Below are 19,645 nucleotides of genomic sequence, written 5' to 3'. Positions count from 1 at the left end.
AATGGGTCAAGTGTCTCTGCAGAATTTTTTAGAGGCATTTCGCCTGAATGAAGGTTTTCGCCAGTTGTGGCTTGACACGATACTCCGAATAACAGATATCGCAGCCCAAACTCTTGCCTAGAAGCGTCACATTACTAGATTGCCTGGGGATCACTGACGAAACGAACATTCTAATCTGCTTATACAGACGTGTACGAAATGTTTAGTGAGACAAAGTAGGGTGAGGTTAAAAAGACACTGAGCTCAAACAGAAGTTGGCCTGTATCGATAGCGACGCTGCGTTCTAATGAAAAGACCATTTTCAATGAAAAGAGAGCGTTTCTAAGGTGGAACACACCAAAAAGCGATATACAGGTGCCATCGGCCCATTTTCTAAGTCAAGTGTTTGCCCCGACATCGATTCCCGGGCTGGACTCCGGGCTTAAAGCTGCACTTACATTCACTTAGAAACAGTGCAACCCGTCCTTTTCGGTAACCATGTCGCGAGTTTTACTCGGCTGGAGGAGATTTCTTTTTATTTTAATGCAATTTTTCTGGCTCATAAATGTGTTTTTGTGCCGCACCAACCTCAACAAGCCAGAACGAACCACAATATAAAATTTACCTCAGAACAGTTTTTGGACGGAGTTCTGAGTGTGCGCCTCTAAGATATCCGAGTAGCGGATCGATTGCAGAAAAAAAAAGAAGCGAAAAACGCGACAAGAAATTTTATCGTTTCTATCCCTTCAAGGCTGCACCACCTTAATCATACTTAATAGCGATGTTTTCCTCGTCAATGCAGAAGCAACTTGTCCGTGTGTAATGCTTGGTGAACTCGGAGAATATTTATCGTGGAAATTTCGTCACGTAGTAAAAATAACCCACTGACCGGTCGAAAGAATCGAGGTGTTGTCCGGCATCCGCTGCGCCTCCTCGATGTCGTCAGGAATCCCAATCAGCAGCCTGACTGTGGAAATAGTACGCAGCGATGAGCATCTCCGATGAAGCAAATGACCCAAGCTTGTATACACCGCAGCGGTGCGTGGAGTGCTTCGAAAGCGTTTGGTTGCTAGCGAAACGACGATGAGTTCCAGAGGCGATAAAAGTTCGAAACACGCGGGTTATTCGCGGCGGAAATGCGCCCAGGGTTGCCTCAGGCAAAGCACAATTCCCGCTGGCTCTGCCGTGTAAAGGCAGCGGCCTCATCGTTCCAAAATGCCACCTCGCTACACAGCGCGTGACCATCAAATCATAATCAATATTATCACAACATTGACTCTCGCCGAATGCGAGGCAAGAGGAGTAATTAGAGGGTCGCGGAGTTTGGGAGCCTGCACATGCACGTGGCGACTACGAGCTTTCGCAAGGCTCCGCTGGGCGGCTCTAAGACGTTGTCTTTTCGTGTGCGGGACGTTATCTATTTCTGTGCCCACCTGTACATCCATCCCTAATGTTGCCATTTAAACAGAAATGAAAGGACACGCCAGTAATTTGCATGACCCGAAATAGTAGGCAAGATGTTTTTAAAATAGTAGATGGACAGAGGCAACCTACGTTTTCTGGTCAGGTCGTCCCAGAGATCTGTAAAATGATGAAATGAACACAGCAATGCAGTTTTTCAAATATAACCTCAGCATGTTTCATGCCGGCTGTTGCATACTAAGCTTCAAGTAACATTTATTTCTAAAACGTTTCTAGCCTTAACTAGCAGACACGATTCCAAGGAATTTAAGGGTATTCTTATATTTAGATTATATTAAGATTCTTACATTAAGAGACACCAACTAATCTTTTTGCAGCACATCACCATCATCCTCCAGTTGATTACGCCCACTCCAGGGCAGACGCCTTTCCCATGTCTCTCCAATTAACAATGCCTATCAACAGCACACAGTTCGTTTTTTAGCTATTTCGTTTCGCAAACATTTGTTTTCGGAAACTCCCCTTAATTCACAATTATTTCACAGTGAATTCACTTAAATCACCCTTAGTTCATGTTAACGTACCATTAATTCAAATTTAGATCCCTTTATTTTTTAATTCATATTTAAATCACCTATATTCACAATAATTGCGCCTTAATTCAATCTTGACATTTTTATAATCATTAATTTTTTATTGGATTTCTATTAACTACATATTTGCCCTCGTTTCATCTCAGTATTCACTCCCGGCTTTCAAATTTGGCGCCACGAGTTGGCTCCGCCCACACTTCAGGTCACGTGGCCCCACACTTCCGGCATATTCAAATTTGGCGCCACTCCTGCTCTGGCCACGTCCACTTTTATACGTTTTTTGCTCTAACTATATAACCATTCAGCCGATTTCGTATCTTTTTTTGCGCTGCTCCTCGCATCATCCTCTTTCGCTTGCAAGCACTCGTTTGACGCTACCTCCCCTGAGTTGCCCACAACTGCTGCCCACACATTTTGCGGACACGACCCGCCGACATAGCTTAGTTATTCTTTCGCATTAATAAAACCATAGCGGACTTAGGAGTCACGCTCATCATAAGACGACTGTCATTTCTGGCTCATGAGGAGTCCTGATGGTCGTTGCTCTATCGGTGCTCTGTGTGCGATTTGGACTCATCCGCAGCATTTTTTTGCTTCGGCGGCCAATTGCAGCACGAGCGGAATATGGCAATATTGGAACCATCATATAAAGGAAATATGTACAGGGTTAACGCAAAAGGCTCTGCCAACGTTTCTAGATAAAGACAGTTGGAAAACTCTCTCCGGGTATGCGGCCCCTTTCTGTCGCCGATTTCATCTCAAAGATATGCGAGCGCCTTCTCTTGGGTGGTGGGAGTACCGCGTTGTTTTCCATGGCCTCCGTGACCAGCTAAAGCATCGGTACTTTAACACTGCGCTTGATCTCAGAGGCCACGATTTCTCTTCACCGCCGCGGCGCCCATTTACTGCGCTTGGTCACTGTTTGCTGTGCGAATGATTAACGTTAGTTCGCGCCTCGCATCGTCTGCGCCGGGGGCGGCTGCTTCTAGCCGCGCTCATCTACGAATTGCGAAGTCCGCGTGCGCTGCACGTCTGGGGTACGTGAGGGCAAGATGCTCGAGGTTGAGCTTTTGGGCGGTAAATATCGGAAAAAACCGGAAGCCCTTCTTTCCGCGGTTTAGAGAAACATGACGTACCGCTTGCCTCTTCGTAGTTTATGTTGATAATATTCCTCGGGCGGGTAATATTCCTTAAATACGTTGTTTTTTTTTAACGGACGCGAGCCATCTCCTTCCGACGCTCCTCAAGATGGCAGTAGCAGACGACGCGCTCATCCTAAATCGATCGCAGCGCCACCGCCTAGACGGCGATCGCGTGGGGCCGCTCTGCTCTTTGGCTCGCCGGCGAAGTTCCCAACTGTCTTTATCTAGAAACGTTGGGCTCTGCCTCAAAAGAGTACTGTAAAAGCTACACCAAGCAACAGTCTTGTTTTCACTTCTTTCGGCGGTTCTTCTGACATGAGCAGGGCCTAAGATCCCCAATGGCCGCACAGCAGCTGCGTAGACAGCGTAACAGAACTGCGGCGTAGCGTATCTGGAGGTGCCGCCAATGGGAAACAACCTGGCACGCATTGACGCAGGAACACTTTCGAGTGATATAGTTTATAGTTTCCTGCTATTTATTTTTAAAAATTGTCAAAACGCACATCATTGGCTTTTATCTCAACCTACCTACTCGGTTCGAGAGCAGAAAAACTACAACCAAGATATTTTTACGAATCGGAAGATTAGGCAATTCCATTAAATACCGGGTGTTTCAGCGAACAATTTAAGAAACTTCAAAAATAGGCTTTTTGGGCAAAAAAAAAAAGACTTTTGCGGCATAGTATTACCAGTGTCGCTGGACACCAGACAACTGGTGAGTCGTCTTACCTAGTAAGCGGGTGAGCTAACTTTCAATAAACTCTAACTAGTATAGTTAGGCGCCTTTTCTTTTCTTTCTTTCTTTCTCTCTTTCTTTCTTTCTTTCTTTCATTCTTTCTTTCTTTTTTCTTTCTTTCTTTCTTTCTGTATTTAAGACATTCCGTTACAGAAATTCCTTGGGGGACGCGACAAAAGGCAATAGACATGCCTGACGGGGCCGCGCCCGCCTTGGCTGCGGCGGAAACAACATTTATTTATTTATTTATTTATTTATTTATTTATTTACCTTCAAGGCCTAGGAGGCGTTACAGAGGGGGTGGGTACAGGGGTTGAACAAAATTTCAACAAAGCAATTTGGAGAAAAAAAAATGAGAAAGCACACGCGTACAGGCACTCCTGCTTGGGCAGCACTGCTGCCCGCAGTATTTGGAAATAAATAAAAACTGAAACATATGTTGCAGGGCTTAAGAAAAGAAACAAAATGCTCCAGACACAGCAAACAAGTGACAAGAAAAAACATGAAATAAGCAGGTTAGACGGTCAAAAAAATTTTTAGCGTGTTTTTGAATGCCACAGGGTCTTGAATATAGGCAATGGAGGAGGGAAGGTGGTTCCAGTCCGTTATAGTTTTTGGCAAGCAAGAGTCAGAAAACAGATTTGTACGGCAGTGTGGGGCGCGAACTTTATATGTGTGATCGACACGCGTTGATAGGTAAGTAGGTTCAGAAAAGAGTTAGCATAAGCACAATAATTACAAAGCAAAATGAACATCAATACTGCATGATATTGATGCGGTTAGACGACGACGACAAAGAGCGATGGCACGAGTGCGCAGAGTAGAAGACGACAACGAAGTTCGGACTGTGTTCTCGGTGGTGCCGCTCGCAGCTGTTCTTGTCTATTTGTAAATATCTGTAAATATATTCTTTCCCGCAACATATTTGCTGGAGGTGCGGATTTCCCCTACGTCTACCGACGACGGAGCTCCGCAGCGGCCGCCAGTTGCCTTCACTCATCATGACCCAAGACGCCGCCCAGCAAACGTCAGCCCCGGCCATGACATCACTCGTTCTTTCTCCCCCTCGTGACCCTGGGACATTTTCTGGTACCGACAACACTGACGTCGACGACTGGATCAACATGTACGAGCGAGTGAGTACCTACAACCGCTGGGATCCGACCCTTATGCTCGCAAATGTAATATTCTATCTAAAAGACACCGCCCGGGTCTGGTATGAGACGCACGAAGACCATCTGACCAGCTGGGACGTGTGCAAAGAGAAACTCCGCGAATTGTTTGGACGGCCGCTCGGCCGAACGCTTGCCGCTAAGAAGGACCTCGCCTCCCGAGCTCAAACATCTACGGAGTCCTATGTGTCGTACATTCAAGATGTGCTGGCCCTCTGTCACAAAGTCGACGCCAACATGCCCGAGTCTGACAAAGTCGGCCACGTGTTGAAGGGAATCGCCGACGATGCCTTCAACTTGCTCGTATACAAGAACTGCACTACAGTCGACGGAATTATTAAGGAATGTTGACGCTTCGAGGAAGCCAAAAGCAGGCGTATTAGCCAGCCGTACACACGCCTCCCTAACACGGCTGCGACTTCTTCATGTGAAGACCTGCGACACCGGGAAACTCCAGCGCCCTCAGAAAATGTGACCCGCATCATCCGACGCGAGCTCGAAGCTATGTCCCCTGCCCCCCAGCATCTACATGATGGCGACACCCGCTTACCTACCATCTCTCTGGTACAAGCTGTCGTCCGCCAAGAGCTTGCCAACCTTGGTTTCCAGCCCGTCAGCCCTGTACGGTCTTCACCACCACCTGAAATCACTGCGATTGCTCCTGGACGACCTTCGTACTTCACTCCACGTCGCCGAAACCCTAACGACTGGCGGACAACCGACGACAGGCCCATTTGTTTCCATTGCCACCGCATTGGCCACATCTCCCGCCACTGTCGAAATTATTGGTCCCGTCGCAGCACATACCGTCCTCTCAGCTCCCACCGCGACGACGAACAGCCCAGCCACTACACGCCCCTTCCAGCCCAGCACAGTGCTACAGTCGACGGCCAGATTCCCCGCTCCAGCCGCTCCACGTCACCCCTGCGTCGCCAGTCTCGTTCGCCCCAACGCCGTCGCTCCTCTCCTGGCCCCTACGGACGCTCGCAAGCGGAAAACTAGACGCTGCAGTGTCTGGAGGTGATGCTGCAGTACAGCCCCAGTCCCAAAATCCTCGATTAGCCCTTCGCGCACACCATAATTTGCTCGCCATTCATGTTGATGGAGTGCCTGTGAGAGCCCTGATCGATACAGGCGCGCACGTATCCGTCATGAGTTCAGCCCTACGACGCCGCCTCCGAAAAGTACTGACCGCTGCACCCAAAGCCGTTCTCCGCGTTGCCGACGGCGGAACTGCTCATGTTGTTTACGTTTTTTGCTCTAACTATATAACTATTCAGCCGATTTCGTATCTTTTTTTGCGCTGCTCCTCGCATCATCCTCTTTCGATTACAAGCACTCGTTTGACGCTACCTCCCCTGAGTTGCCCACAACTGCTGCCCACACATTTTGCGGACACGACCCGCCGACATAGCTTAGTTATTCTTTCGCATTAATAACACCATAGCGGACTTAGGAGTCACGCTCATCATAAGACGACTGCCATTTCTGGCTGATGACGAGTCCTGATGGTCGTTGCTCTATCGGTGCTCTGTGTGCGATTTGGACTCATCCGCACCATTTTTTTGCTTCGGCGGCCAATTGCAGCACGAGCGGAATATGGCAATATTGGAACCATCATATAAAGGAAATATGTACAGGGTTAACGCAAAAGGCTCTGTCTCAAAAGAGTACCGTAATAGCTACACCAAGCAACAGTTTTGTTTTCACTTCTTTCGGCGGTTCTTCTGACATGAGCGGGGCCTAGAATCCCCAATGGCCGCACAGCAGATGCGTAGACAGCGTAACAGAACTGTGGCGTAGCGTATCTGGAGGTGCCGCCACTGGGAAACAACCTGGCACGCATTGACGCAGGAACACTTTCGAGTGATATAGTTTATAGTTTCCTGCTATTTATTTTTAAAAATTGTCAAAACGCACATCATTGGCTTTTATCTCAACCTACCTACTCGGTTCGAGAGCAGAAAAACTACAACCAAGATATTTTTACGAATCGGAAGATTAGGCAATTCCATTAAATACCGGGTGTTTCAGCGAACAATTTAAGAAACTGCAAAAATAGGCTTTTTGGGCAAAAAAAAAAAGACTTTTGCGGCATAGTATTACCAGTGTCGCTGGACACCAGACAACTGGTGAGTCGTCTTACCTAGTAAGCGGGTGAGCTAACTTTCAATAAACTTTAACTAGTATAGTTAGGCGCCTTTTCTTCTCTTTCTTTCCTTCTTCCTTTCTTTCTTTCTTTCTTTCTTTCTTTCTTTCTTTCTTTCTTTCCTTCTGTCTTTCTTTCTTTATTTCTTTCTTTCTTTCTTTCTTTCTTCCTTCCTTCCTTTCTTTCTTTCTTTCTTTCTTTCTTTCTGTCTTCCTTCCTTCCTACCTTCCTTCCTTCCTTCCTTCCTTCCTTCCTTTCTTTCTTTCTTCCTTTCTTCCTTTCTCTCTTTCTTTCTTTCTTTCTTTCTTTCTTCCTTTGTTTCTTTCTTTCCTTCTTTCTTTCTTTCTTTCTTTCTTTATTTATTTAAGACATTCCGTTACAGAAATTCCTTGGGGGACGCGACAAAAGGCAATAGACATGCCTGACGGGGCCGCGCCCCCCTTGGCTGCGGCGGAAACAACATAGCATAATCACAATAATTACAAAGCAAAAGGAACATCAATACTGCATGATATGAAAGGGCATGAAAAAACACAAAAAATACAGGTACATAAAAACAATAAGTTGGATCAGTGGTATGGTGTTATGAAAAACAGTGATGTATGTGCGCACGTCTTCAATCATCACAGTGAAGGTAAAGATCCGGACTGAAGGCGAACGAAGTTATCAACACAGCATGGTCTTTAGTTTTCATTTAAGAAAAAATCTCTAAGTGTTCTTCTCAGTCGTTGCACCTTGGTGGCAGTAAACAGTATATCAGCTAATTCAGGGTGCGGATTGAGGAAATCCGGAATCAAATAACTTAGTTTTTGATCACCGTATGTTGTACGCGAACGGGGCCTTGGTATTAAGTTTTGTCGTAGATAATGAGGACCAGGTTGCGCATGCTATTTAGTTTGAAATGTTATGTCTGTTTGGTGAAGACGCGAAATTTCCAGGGCTAGTTTGTGTTTATGGAGTTTGTGAATGGGCATTATTTTATTACCTTTAAAATGAGGTGCAGTGTCCTCCGAAAGATCTAAATTGCCTATTGCTCTCACTGCTCGCTTTTGCAAAGAGAAAAGACGATCCAAATTTGTCTTAGTCGTTGTAGGCCATACTAGGAAGCAGTAACAGAAGCGTGAATGTAAAAGCGCATAGTAGATTTGCTTTTTTACAGCAGACGGAACATGGTATCTTATCTTGTTTAAAATTCCCACGGCTCGCCCAAGGTCCCTACGCAGTGCGTCAACGTGAGGCGTCCATGAAAGGTTCTCTTGGAATATTACCCCCAAAAATCTAACTGTAGTCGATTGTTCGATAGTAATGGTATGAAATTTTAAGTACAAGTTCGTGGACGGATGGGTTCCCCTCGGTCTAAACAGTATGTATTTAGTTTTACTTGTGTTTAATTGGAGTCTGTTCGAATGAAGCCATAAGTTCAGTCCAGTTAACCATTCGTTGGCCTGATGAAACACGTCCACAACGTCAGCGCCCGAGAAAAACAAATTCGTGTCATCTGCATATAAAATTAACTTAGTGTTATTTATTATGCTTCAAATGTCGTTTATATATAGTAAAAATAATGTCGGACCAAGTAATGACCCTTGAGGTACGCCCTGTTTTAGAAGTCTGCTGTCGGATTTTGCGCCATTTATACATGTGAACTGGGCTCTAGATGTTAAGTAACTTTTTATTAAAGACCATCCGTTGCCACGAAAGCCACACAATGGTAACTTCCTTAAAAGCACGTCGTGTTGGACACAGTCGAAAGCCTTTCTGAAATCCAGAAATATTCTGAGGGTAAATATTTTCCTTTCAATGTTTTCGAGTATATGTTCTTTCACTTCAAGAAGGGCCATTCCGGATGACTTATTTTTTCTAAAGCCGAATTGTTCACTTGATATGTTATTTACACTCAGAAAGCTTACTAGTCTTTTATGTATAATATTTTCCTCTACCTTCGCAAGATAGTTGCAAATAGAGATTTGCAGCCGATTGTTTGTAATAGCCATGATCAGTTTCTAGAATTCCAAATACGCGGCTACCCTCGCCGCTGTGGCTCCACAAAAGTTGGCTGCAACGTGCGAAAATACATTCCCTTTCGAAGTATGCAGGCAAAGCGACCTCACCTGTGGACGTAACTAGTCGAAAAAGCCATATTTTGTCGAGCCACAGCCCCAAGGGTAATCGCGTTTTCTAAATTCTTAACTCTGATATGTTTATCACTAACGACCGGCTACGACTCTTTAGTTTCCATTAGGCTTCTAACTACAAGTTAAAACAGTTAAATGTGAAAAGCGAGTTAACCATGTTACTAATTAAGACTATTTACCGGTTTTTCTCCTGTTTGCCAAAACCGGTAATACTATGCCGCAATAGCCATATTTTTACCACAAAAAGCCTATTGTTGAAAACAGTTTGAAAGTGTTCGCTGATACACCCGGTGTGACGATGGCCACGAGCTCACCTGGGCGGTATACCAATAGGTACATGGTCGTCGCCATTGTGAAACCCGCGGCAGAGACGATCAGGAAAGGAGTGTAGTTGCACCGGAGATGTTCCTTCTGCATGGCCCTGCAAGAGGCATTGAAGAAAGTGACTGCTGGAAAAAAAAAAGCGTCCACACCTCTCGTATTTCGCCTATCTGAAGAATGGAGTGCGGCCGCAATCTCTCACAAGCACATATTTAATGGCAGAAACGGCTGCCCTCTCACTCGCATGGAATTATTTTTTTTATGCGGATAAAGTGGAAGTAGAAAGCATTGTGAACGTGAAATCACCCTGCTATGCACTACGCTTTATTATACACCCGTTTTTTTTTTGTTTCTAGGCTTTTGCAACCTCCTCTTCTTTCTTTAGATGCCTCTGGACCTTGGTAATGTAAAGATGCAGGTATTTGCACTGGGTAATTCGGTGGCCAATGCTCGTGTGTTGCTGTCACCTGATCAGTCGATTCGTTAAACACAATGAAACATGATTTCGTTACTTTAAAATTGAGATGGTTAAGTACATTTTCTGCCATACGAAAATCTCCCCAGAGCTTTTTGCGTCTATTTTCGCCACCTAACTAAATATCGCCGTCTACATATGTTGGATCCGTAAGATGATGATTTACTATGCATGCCGTTTATAAGAGGGGTTACACTACTTGACTCCTGCTTTCCTTGATTGTCTCTCAGATACATGGCGATTTTTTTTTGAAATATTTTGAGGGAGACGCTTAGAAATTTCTGTTTCAGAAACACGTCGGTGTGGTTTTGTTAGGTGGAATGTGCTGCAAGTAGTACATTCTGCACACGATAGAGGTCAATAACTATACAAGTTATTAACTAAAATGAAAAAATAATCTTTTTTGTTTATTTTAGTAGGAGAGAATGCGACATTTTTCGCTTCCGCATAGAACGTGAGCCCAGTTTTTAAATTTCTTTTTCGGCTACGTGGTCCGAAATAACGAAAGTTAAACATACGCATTTGAAAGCTCGCTGAATTGGCTTTTCAGCACTACATTATATAAATCGGTGTCGTTCTTATTTCTTATGCATCTATACAGACGCCATTCTTGTATTTGATGATATAGGAAAAGTTGATTTTGGTGAGGGACACGCGCAGCAACTCATTTCAATCGCTATGTATTGCGGGAAAGCCAACTGAATGAGCGCGAAAATTTTAGAAATTGCGTACCGAAAGAGAACAGCGCGTGTAACAAGGACAAAGAAAGGAAGATGCGCACTGGAGCGCGTCTCTTTCCTCCCGTGTCCTTGCTGCACGCGCGGTTTTCTTTCGGTACGCTGTTACAACTAGCCAGACCCTTGCTATTGTTAAAATGGCTTCACGTCCAGTGTTCATGGTCATCAATTCCGAAATGTCATCTCCTTAAAAATCGAAAATCATAAAGTGCACTACGTAATTTTATCTAATAAATCCGATAATTACAGAGCTCTATCTCGTTCATGATATATGCCTTGCTGTAAAATTAATTGCACAGTCCACACGAACGTTTGTTCCAAAAATTTTAGAATAAAAATCTGTAAACGTTCAAAAAAAATTAAGTGGTATATTGCCGATTAGAAAAGGCAGCAGATACCAACCAGCTGAAGAATCGGACGCTGTTGCTTCGTTCATGGGCGCGGCAAGGCGACGTTGGATGAACAGTCAAGGCAAGGTATATATAGTCGAGGGTTCGACGGCATACCGTCTGGTCAGGAATCATGGCTTGATGAGATTGACTGGTCACTGACCATGGTCAAACAAAAATGATGTTTCGGGAGCGCTACGGCTCCCTTGTTCACAATGAGCAACCGGCTCGACGTCCCGGGCTTTTTGTGGCGGTTAGTATCGTTTTTGGACATTTAGCGTAGATAGGCTGCAATGTACCATCATTCTTATTTATTGTGTTAGGCGTAGTATGGATTATTAGTGACTCGAGATTTCGGCGGGGTGATACATTATTTTCTGTTGTCACTATATCTGCTTCATCCCAGTTAATTTCATGGCCAGTCTCTTGCGCATGCTCCGCGATTGCGTTCGTTGTGGCTTTTCTTTTTCGTACGTCATACTGATTTTCTTTCAGGCGTCTCGTGAGATCTTTCGTTTCGCCTATGTAAACTGATGAACAGTCGGCGCAGGTGATTTTGTAAGCTACGCTGGGAAACTTTGCACGAGGGAGCTGATTTTTCACGTTTACCAGCTCATTCCTTATCTTGCTCGTTGGTACATGTGCAACATGGACGCCGTGCTTGCGGAACATCCGCGCCAGCGCCTCGCTGATCCCTGATATATACGGGATAGGGGCTCGCACCGACGCACCGAAACCGAAGCGAGCGAATTACTTCGTTTATTGCGAATGCCTTCCCACGGAAATTGTAACTAGCCAAACAGTGCGTGTTCTGGAGCTTCCGTTTAATCTTACTCCAGCTCGCTTATAGGTTCGGTATTTACCATGAACAGATTTCAGTACCCACGAAGAAGAATCAATGCGTTACCGTTATATTCGCTACATTTTTCCACATTGTCGATGCTGATGTCGCCAAAAAATATGATCTTCGGCTTGTCTTAGTACTTCTTGAAATTAACATGCAGAGGGCATCCGAAATTTTCGTTTTCTAGCATGCAGTTGCGTTCTCTTTAAGAAAAAGCGACGCGCGTTGTTGTTTAATTTTCATTATTTTTAAAAACAACCACACAGCTCGTTTGCGACATGCTGAAGGCCAAAATTCCTTTGACATCGTTTCACAGATGGGTGCAGTTTTATATCGTTTATGGCGATTTAAAATCCCAAAGCGACTCAGGCTATGAGGGGCGCTGTAGTGAAGGGCTCCGGAAATTTCCATATCCTGGGGTTCTTTAACGTGCACTCACATCGCACAGCACAGGGGCCTCTGGAATTTCTCCTCGATCGAAATACGACCGCCCCGGCCGGGATCGCACCCGCGTCTTTCGGGTCAGCAGCAGAGCGCCTTAACCACGTAGCCACCGTGGCGTCAGGTAGTTTTCTGTTGCCACACGTCTTTCATTGTGGCTTTTATTGTCAACTGCAGTAAGCTGGTTTAATGATGGTGCATACACATCACTCATTCAGCGATTAACGCGCTCTGGTGTGCTGTTTTCACTCTCGCGTCGTGCTATTCCTGAATTCACCACGTACAGCATAGATGAAAACTGGGCCCTTTCTGCCTCATCTACGCCCTCAAACGTGGTTATACACAGAATAAACAATCGATTACTTATGTGACCCTAAAAGGATTATTTTAAGCCGCCGTAGCTTGACGGGGACGCCTGTCGACCGCCAGGTTTGTTAGATATCAACCTACAGACAGAATCGGAGGTAATAGCCAGCGTTTAGCTGCAAACTGTGGAATGCAAGCATCCCCCGCTCTCCCCCCGAGCCATTGGCGAGCGCGCAGGGGTCACCGGACAGCGCACGCCAACGGAGGTTAGGGGAGAAGACACTCTTTGTTCTCACTCCGCTCTCTAGAAAACCACGTGACGTCACGACAGCTCCATAGCAACTTAGCGAAGAGAACACTCCTGAGCTTATGATTAACTGCTTGCGCCGAATTGGGGAATACCCGAGAGACTAAAACACGAGTTCTTGCCTGCTGGGACCTGCGAGCCAGGGCGAATCCCTGTTCCCGCAGATCTGTTCCCGCAGCCGCGGGTTCGACTCCAAATCGTGGATATTGATTCAGTTTCTTTTTCTCTTTCTCATGGTTTAACCTCTAACTCAGCTGAAGGTCAAAACTAGGCGCCCGGCGATCGAAACATGAGGTGCCGTAGTGGAGCTTTCGCTTCAATATCTCGCTGCGGTTTTCGATCACTCTCGGATCGATGTTCCCTCGAGAGAAGGGAGAGGGATTTCAAAATCAGCCATGCCGACAGCCCATGGCATTGGCGCATGAAATCTATTGAATCATAGCCAATATTGTCATAATATCACTCTCTTAGTTTTCTGCTGAAGAGCTGAAACAGCGCAGTGCCTTGCCTGATGTATCTGTTGCGATCAGCTGGTCCCACGTATGTCCCGTCAGGCATCTTCAGCTTCGATTTTGGGCGGCGTTCCTCGGGGCAGGGTTGCTCGGGGATTTCCTGGGGCTTGCTCGCGGGTTCTTCGGGCGACGCTTTAGCTTGAGACGCGGCACCTGCGCTCCGCCGGCTGGTGCCATCTTTTGCTCCAGGGCCCTGCACGGGAACACACGTGTAGTGTGCATGGACTCCTTTCTCCTCGTCAACGCCTGCAGTTTATGTTTTTATTTTTTATTTGATTTATTATTACCCTCAGGGTATAAACATTACAGAGGGGAGTGGGTTGTAATCAATAAACAAACAAAAAATATGCACAGCAATAAGAACATACAAGTAACACTGTAAGTGACAGTTGAGTTTGGTTACAAAATGATCTAAACAAAGTCCCATAACACTTAATTAATATAACACATTGAAATTCGCGATAACGTTTGAGTGTACACAGTGGTGAAATTAAACAATATATCAACACACAGGAACAGAGGTAGGTTTTATACAATGTTGAGAAAAACTGGCATGGTCTATATTGCGTACGGCAGACTGAAATAACCAAAATTTATCGATTGTTGCAACGGAAGAGGGAAGGCGGTTCCAGTCTTTAGATGTGTGGGGTAGAGAACTGCACGGGCCTCAATCTGAGGCCCAAGCCCGGCCCGGGCCCGAGACTTGAAGCCCGAGCCCGGCCCAGTCCCGCGGCTTCAAGCCCGGGCCCGGCCCAGGCCCGCTAAATTATCGCTCTAGCGAGCCCGGCCCGGCCCGTGAATCCCGAAGTGAAGCCCAGCCCGGGCCCGGCCCGGCCCGTTTCACAGTAACGTGTGAGGTATACTGCTCACACTGAGCAAGTAGTCTGCTAGTAATATAGGCCGATAAGAAACTGGCCGACAAAGGTTCTGAAACCACCGTTTGGGTTGCAGAAAGTTGGTACTTTTTAACCCAGAAGAGGTGATGAAGAGTAGTGCTCGCAGGCCCTCTTTTAGACAGTGATCTCGTGTACTATAGGTGCGCGAAGATACACTCCGAAGTTCTGAGAGCTAAATAAAAAGGGCTGCATACGCGCTTAATAGACTACTTTGCATTCCCCCATGATTTTAATCAGTTATATTTTGCCGTCCGCGAATTATAAACATTAATGCTGCCTAGCAAGCCGTAGGATGACATTTTTTTTAGTGAACGCGATCTCACAGGTTGAACTCATAGCCTAACTGGTCACCTTTCAGCAGAAACGAAAAGCAAAAAGGCTTGGGTATTTCACGGTGTGTGTTTTGAAGACTATAAGCGTCCTAATCTAATATTGTCACGACCAGAGGAGCCGTGAAGGTAGGCGTCGGGAAGAACCCAATACTGGGAGCCTTCTTTTAATTACAGAGCCAGGTTCCAGGACACCGAACAGAACAAGCGCGCCTCGAGAGCCCACCGCCGCTTCGTCGTCGTCTTCGGCTCAGCGCGGAGGCCGCGCGGCGCGTTAGGCGCGTGGCAATATGTTCTTCCAGAATGCATTTATAATAGTGTATAGGTATGTTTTGGGATGACGAACGATCAATGGCCAATTAGGACCGGTTAAATTTTACTCTTGCTGGTGGAGCAGAAGATAACGCGCGAATCACGTGATAACTTACAGGGAAAAGCACTTAATTGTCATGTCAACCAGGCTGAAGAAGCGAGGATGGATAGATTTGGTCATGAGATGAGATTTACAAACTCTCGCGAGCTTTTGTGGTAAGCTGATCAAAAAGAAAACCAAACGCGTTTTAGTTAGTGAATTTTCTCACATGAGAAAATACAGCTATAAAATAAAAGCTATGTTTTTGGGGGCCCAAGGGGAAACCGAAGCAGAAGGCTCCGGATCATTTCGACCACCTGGGTTTCTTCAACGAGCAATGATACTACAAAGTACATGGCTGTCATACTTGCCGCCGAAAGAGAAATGCGGCCGCCGAGGCTAGGAGCAAAGCCTGGTTCACCGGCTCAGTAATCAAGCGCCTTGACCACTAAGCCACCGCGCCTTGGAAATAAGGAAATAAATAAGTGAATGAATAAAGCTTAGTTTTTGTCTCAGCGCGTAGCAATTGTGCACTTCATTCTGCAATAGTGAATGAATAGTCGGACACTAGCCTTTTCTACACGGACCCAAGCCAGGCTCGGGTCCGCAGCTTTAAGCCCGAGCCCGGCCCGGGCCCGCAACTTCAGGCCCGGGCCCGGCCCAGGCCCGGCAAAACAGATCATGTCCCGGCCCGGCCCGTGGGCCGGGCCGGGCCCGTGCTTTTAGGCCGGTCCGAGCCCGTGCAGTGCACTAGTGTGGGGTATGAATGAATCGGAAATATTTAGTGTTGCATGAATTTATGCCAACCTTGTGAGCGTGGTCAATGCGTGATGATACATATGAAGGCGGAATGAGCAATTTACCGTGTAAGTCATCATGGTAAAATATGTTATGAACGAGGCATAACCGTGCATGCTTTCGACGAGATGTGAGGGGTAGCAGGTAGAGATTAGACTTCATTGAGGATACACTAGCGGTGCGGTGATAATTAGAGAAGATGAAACGAGCTGCATTATTTTGAATCATTTCCAGCTGGTTAATGAGATCAGTAGTGCCCGGGTCCCAAACTAACGATGCGTATTCAAGTTGCGAACGAACTAACTTTTTGTAAAAGAGAAGCTTGGTACTAGAAGGGGCCGAGCGAAAGTTCCGTTTTAAGTAGCCTAGCATACGGTTAGCTTAGTTGAAAATGAATTCGACATGGCTTTTCTAGCTAAGGTTAGAAGCGATATGAATGCCTAGGTACTTGTATGACGCTACTGATTCGAGAGCTACATTGTTAAGGTGATACGTAGGTGAGTTGCTAGATGACCTTGATACGCGCAGGAATTTACACTTGTGAACGTTTAGCGTCATTTGCCATGCTTTGCACCAAGAGGAGATGTTGTTAATGTGAGTTTGAATGGCGCGTACGTCATCGTCGGTTATTATTTCACGGAAAAGGACGCAGTTGTCTGCAAATAAGTGAATTGATGATGTTACAGAATCAGGCAGGCCATTAATGAATATTAAGAAGAGTAAGGGCCCAAGCACGGTACCTTGAGGAACGCCAGAAAGAACGGGATGTAAATGTGAGTAAGTCGCATTAGTTGCTACAAACTGCTGACGGTCTGTTAAAAAGCACTCTAGCCATTTTAGTACGTCAGTATTGAGCCCTATCATGCGCAGTTTTAGTAGCAAAAGCCGGTGACAAACTTTATCAAAAGCCTTGGCGAAATCTAAAAATATGCAATCTGCAGTGGAACGATGATCAAGAATTGCATGTAGTTTATGAGTAAAGAGAACAAGTTGCGTTTCACAAAAATATGACTTACGAAAACCGTGTTGTGCTTGATGAAAAAAACGAGTTTGGTTGGTTGGTTTATGGGGTTTAACGTCCCAAAGCGACTAAGGCTATGAGAGACGCCGTAGTGGAGGGCTCCGGAAATTTCGACCACATGGGGTTCTTTAACGTGCACTGACATCGCACAGTACACGGGCCTCTAGAATTTCTCCTCCAAAGAAATTCAACCGCCGCGGCCGGGATCGAACCCGCGTCTTTCGGGACAGCAGCCGAGCACCATAGCCACTGAGCCACCGCGGCGGCTCAAAAGAAAAAAAAAAAAACGAGTTTGACTCTAAGAAATTTGCTATATGTGAAAAAAGAACGTGTTCTATGACCTTACAGGGAATGCTGGTGATTGAAATAGGCCTGTAGTTGTAAGGTGAGTGCTTGTTGCCAGATTTATGTACTGGAATCACCTTCCCTATCTTCCATTCTGCCGGCATCGCGCTATTTTCTAGAGACTGCTGAAATAATTTAGGAAGAATAATGGAGGAATATATCTTAGTGCTTTTCAGAAATTTTGAGTTAATGCAGTCGATTCCGGCGGCTGAAAATGGTTTCAGGCCGTCAATGATTTTGGCGATTCCATCCGGGCATACATTGGCAGATAATTATGGGCGCAACAATAAGGTAAGTTGTTTGGCAGGGATTTCGTGAAGTAGCTGGAGAAGACATCATTTAATACAGTGGAGCATTCATTGTCAGGAACAGGTTCGTCTTAACCGCGCTTGTTAAAATAATTTTAGACCGGTCTGTAGGATTGATAACTTTCCAGAACTTTTTTGGATTATCTACCAATATATCGGGTAAAGTCTTTGCAAGAAACATTTTTTTAGCATTTTTAACTGCTGAAATATAAGCGTCGTTTGCAGTACGATATAAAGACCAACGAAACTGACTACATGAGGTGTTAGCAAGCCGGTATAAGCGCTTCTTCCGGTTAGATAAGCGCCTAATGTATGAGTTATACCAAGGTGCCTTTGGATTATACGAGATATTTCGGATGGGAATAAATTGATTGATAAGCTCGGTAACCTTATTCTTGAAGAGTGTCCAGTTCGTTTCAACAGAGCGTTCCACGAAGCCTTCTAGGAATTTTGTAAAGAGAGGCTTAACTCGCTGTTGATTTGGGTAAAATCTGCACGGTGATAATTACGCAGTATTTTAGTTGTCTTTACTCTCTTTTGTTTGGTTATGTTAATAGTAAAATTCAATGCAAGATGGTCACTCAGCCCTGGCAGGTACATTATTTCTGAACATAATTCAGGGCTCGAGCACAGGACTAAATCTAATATATTAGCAGTGGTGTACGTTATTCGGGTAGGTTGTGTAACTATTTGCGTGAGGTTAAAGCACGAACAAAAATCTGTAAATTCCTTGGAAGTAGAGGAAGTTGAATTAATAGAAGCAGTATTCACTGACCAATCAATTCCAGGAAGATTAAAATCGCCCAGTAAAAACATAGGTGTTGTCGGAAATCGTGTAGTTACGATGTTGATACTGTCATGAAGCTCAGAGACAAACGTCGACGATGCGTTTGGTGCGCGATAACAAGCCGCTATAATGAATTGACGGTGCGTTAGTTTCAGATGTACCCATATTATCTCTAATCCGGTCGCGACTTTAAGGGCGAAAGATTCGAAATTTTTGTTAGTCGCTATAAGGACGCCACCGCCTTGCCTTGCATTCCTATCACAACGATAAAATTGAAATTTGTTACGTGAGTCAAGGATTTCGCTGCCGCGAATGGGCCCATGAAGCCATGTTTCGGTTAGTACTAAGATATCAGCAGAGCATGAATCGACAGGAGATGAAAGTTAAGTGCTTTTCCTGATTGCGCTTCTTATGTTGGTATACAAGACGGACACGTGTGTTGGGGGAAGGTGGCAGCCACTGCCCCTCTGAAACCGCTGTTCAGATGATAACGCATTTTGTTCCTCTGAAGAGGCAGGCGGGGATGCAGGACTAGGAAGCGGGTTACGGGTGACAGAACGTTTTGGGCTAGTGTAGGGTAACTCAGATATAACATCTGTAATAGGATTGTACGTAAAGCACTTGTTATCGATGACTAGCTTATTGTACTTAAGCTTGAAAAATTGCAAGTTTGGTAAGGATTTAGCATATTCGATCAGCCTCTTTCTAGTTTCACGAGTCACTGGTGAAAAATCCTCAGTTATGCTGATTTCATTTTCTGTTAGTTTAGCTTTTAACTGCACAACCTTTTCCTTTGACTTGTGGCTGGCGAATTTCACTATAACGGGGCGGTTACGGGAGGGGTGGTGTTGTCCTATTCTATGCGCGCGCTCAATGTCAGTTGAAGTTATCTGGTTACCGAGCAAGTTTAGCACCTTCTCTTCGGTCTGTGCCCTTGTTTCGTTTTCATCAGGAATTCCGTGAAATAACAAGTTGTCTCGCCGGCTTCTGTCCTCGAGTTCGTTCATACGCGATTGCAAAAGCTCGTTTTGTTTCCTAAGATCCTTGATAGTGTGTTCCGTATTTTCTTTAAGACTGTCTGTGGCTTCCACCTTGCGCTCAACGTCCGCAAGCCTGCTGCCCATGTTCCCGAGAACTGATTCGATTTTT

The 19,645-nt window shown here is 45.4% G+C and overlaps 1 long non-coding RNA gene across 1 annotated transcript; it reads right to left on the bottom strand.

Annotated features, from left to right (window-relative positions):
* Nucleotides 1-819: 819 nt before the first annotated feature.
* Nucleotides 820-9,746, bottom strand: LOC149337324 (uncharacterized). Its single transcript, XR_016284656.1, has 3 exons — nt 9,643-9,746; nt 1,534-1,560; nt 820-946 (listed from the first exon to the last, which is right to left on the bottom strand). It is a non-coding gene; the product is annotated as an uncharacterized LOC149337324 (long non-coding RNA).
* Between the last annotated feature and the right edge of the window lie 9,899 nt (nt 9,747-19,645).

The sequence above is a fragment of the Amblyomma mixtum genome, chromosome 7 (assembly GCF_055824585.1).
Source record: "Amblyomma mixtum isolate Tamu chromosome 7, ASM5582458v1, whole genome shotgun sequence".
Taxonomy (NCBI): Eukaryota; Metazoa; Arthropoda; class Arachnida; order Ixodida; family Ixodidae; genus Amblyomma; species Amblyomma mixtum.
This window is presented reverse-complemented; position numbering and strand designations above follow the sequence as displayed.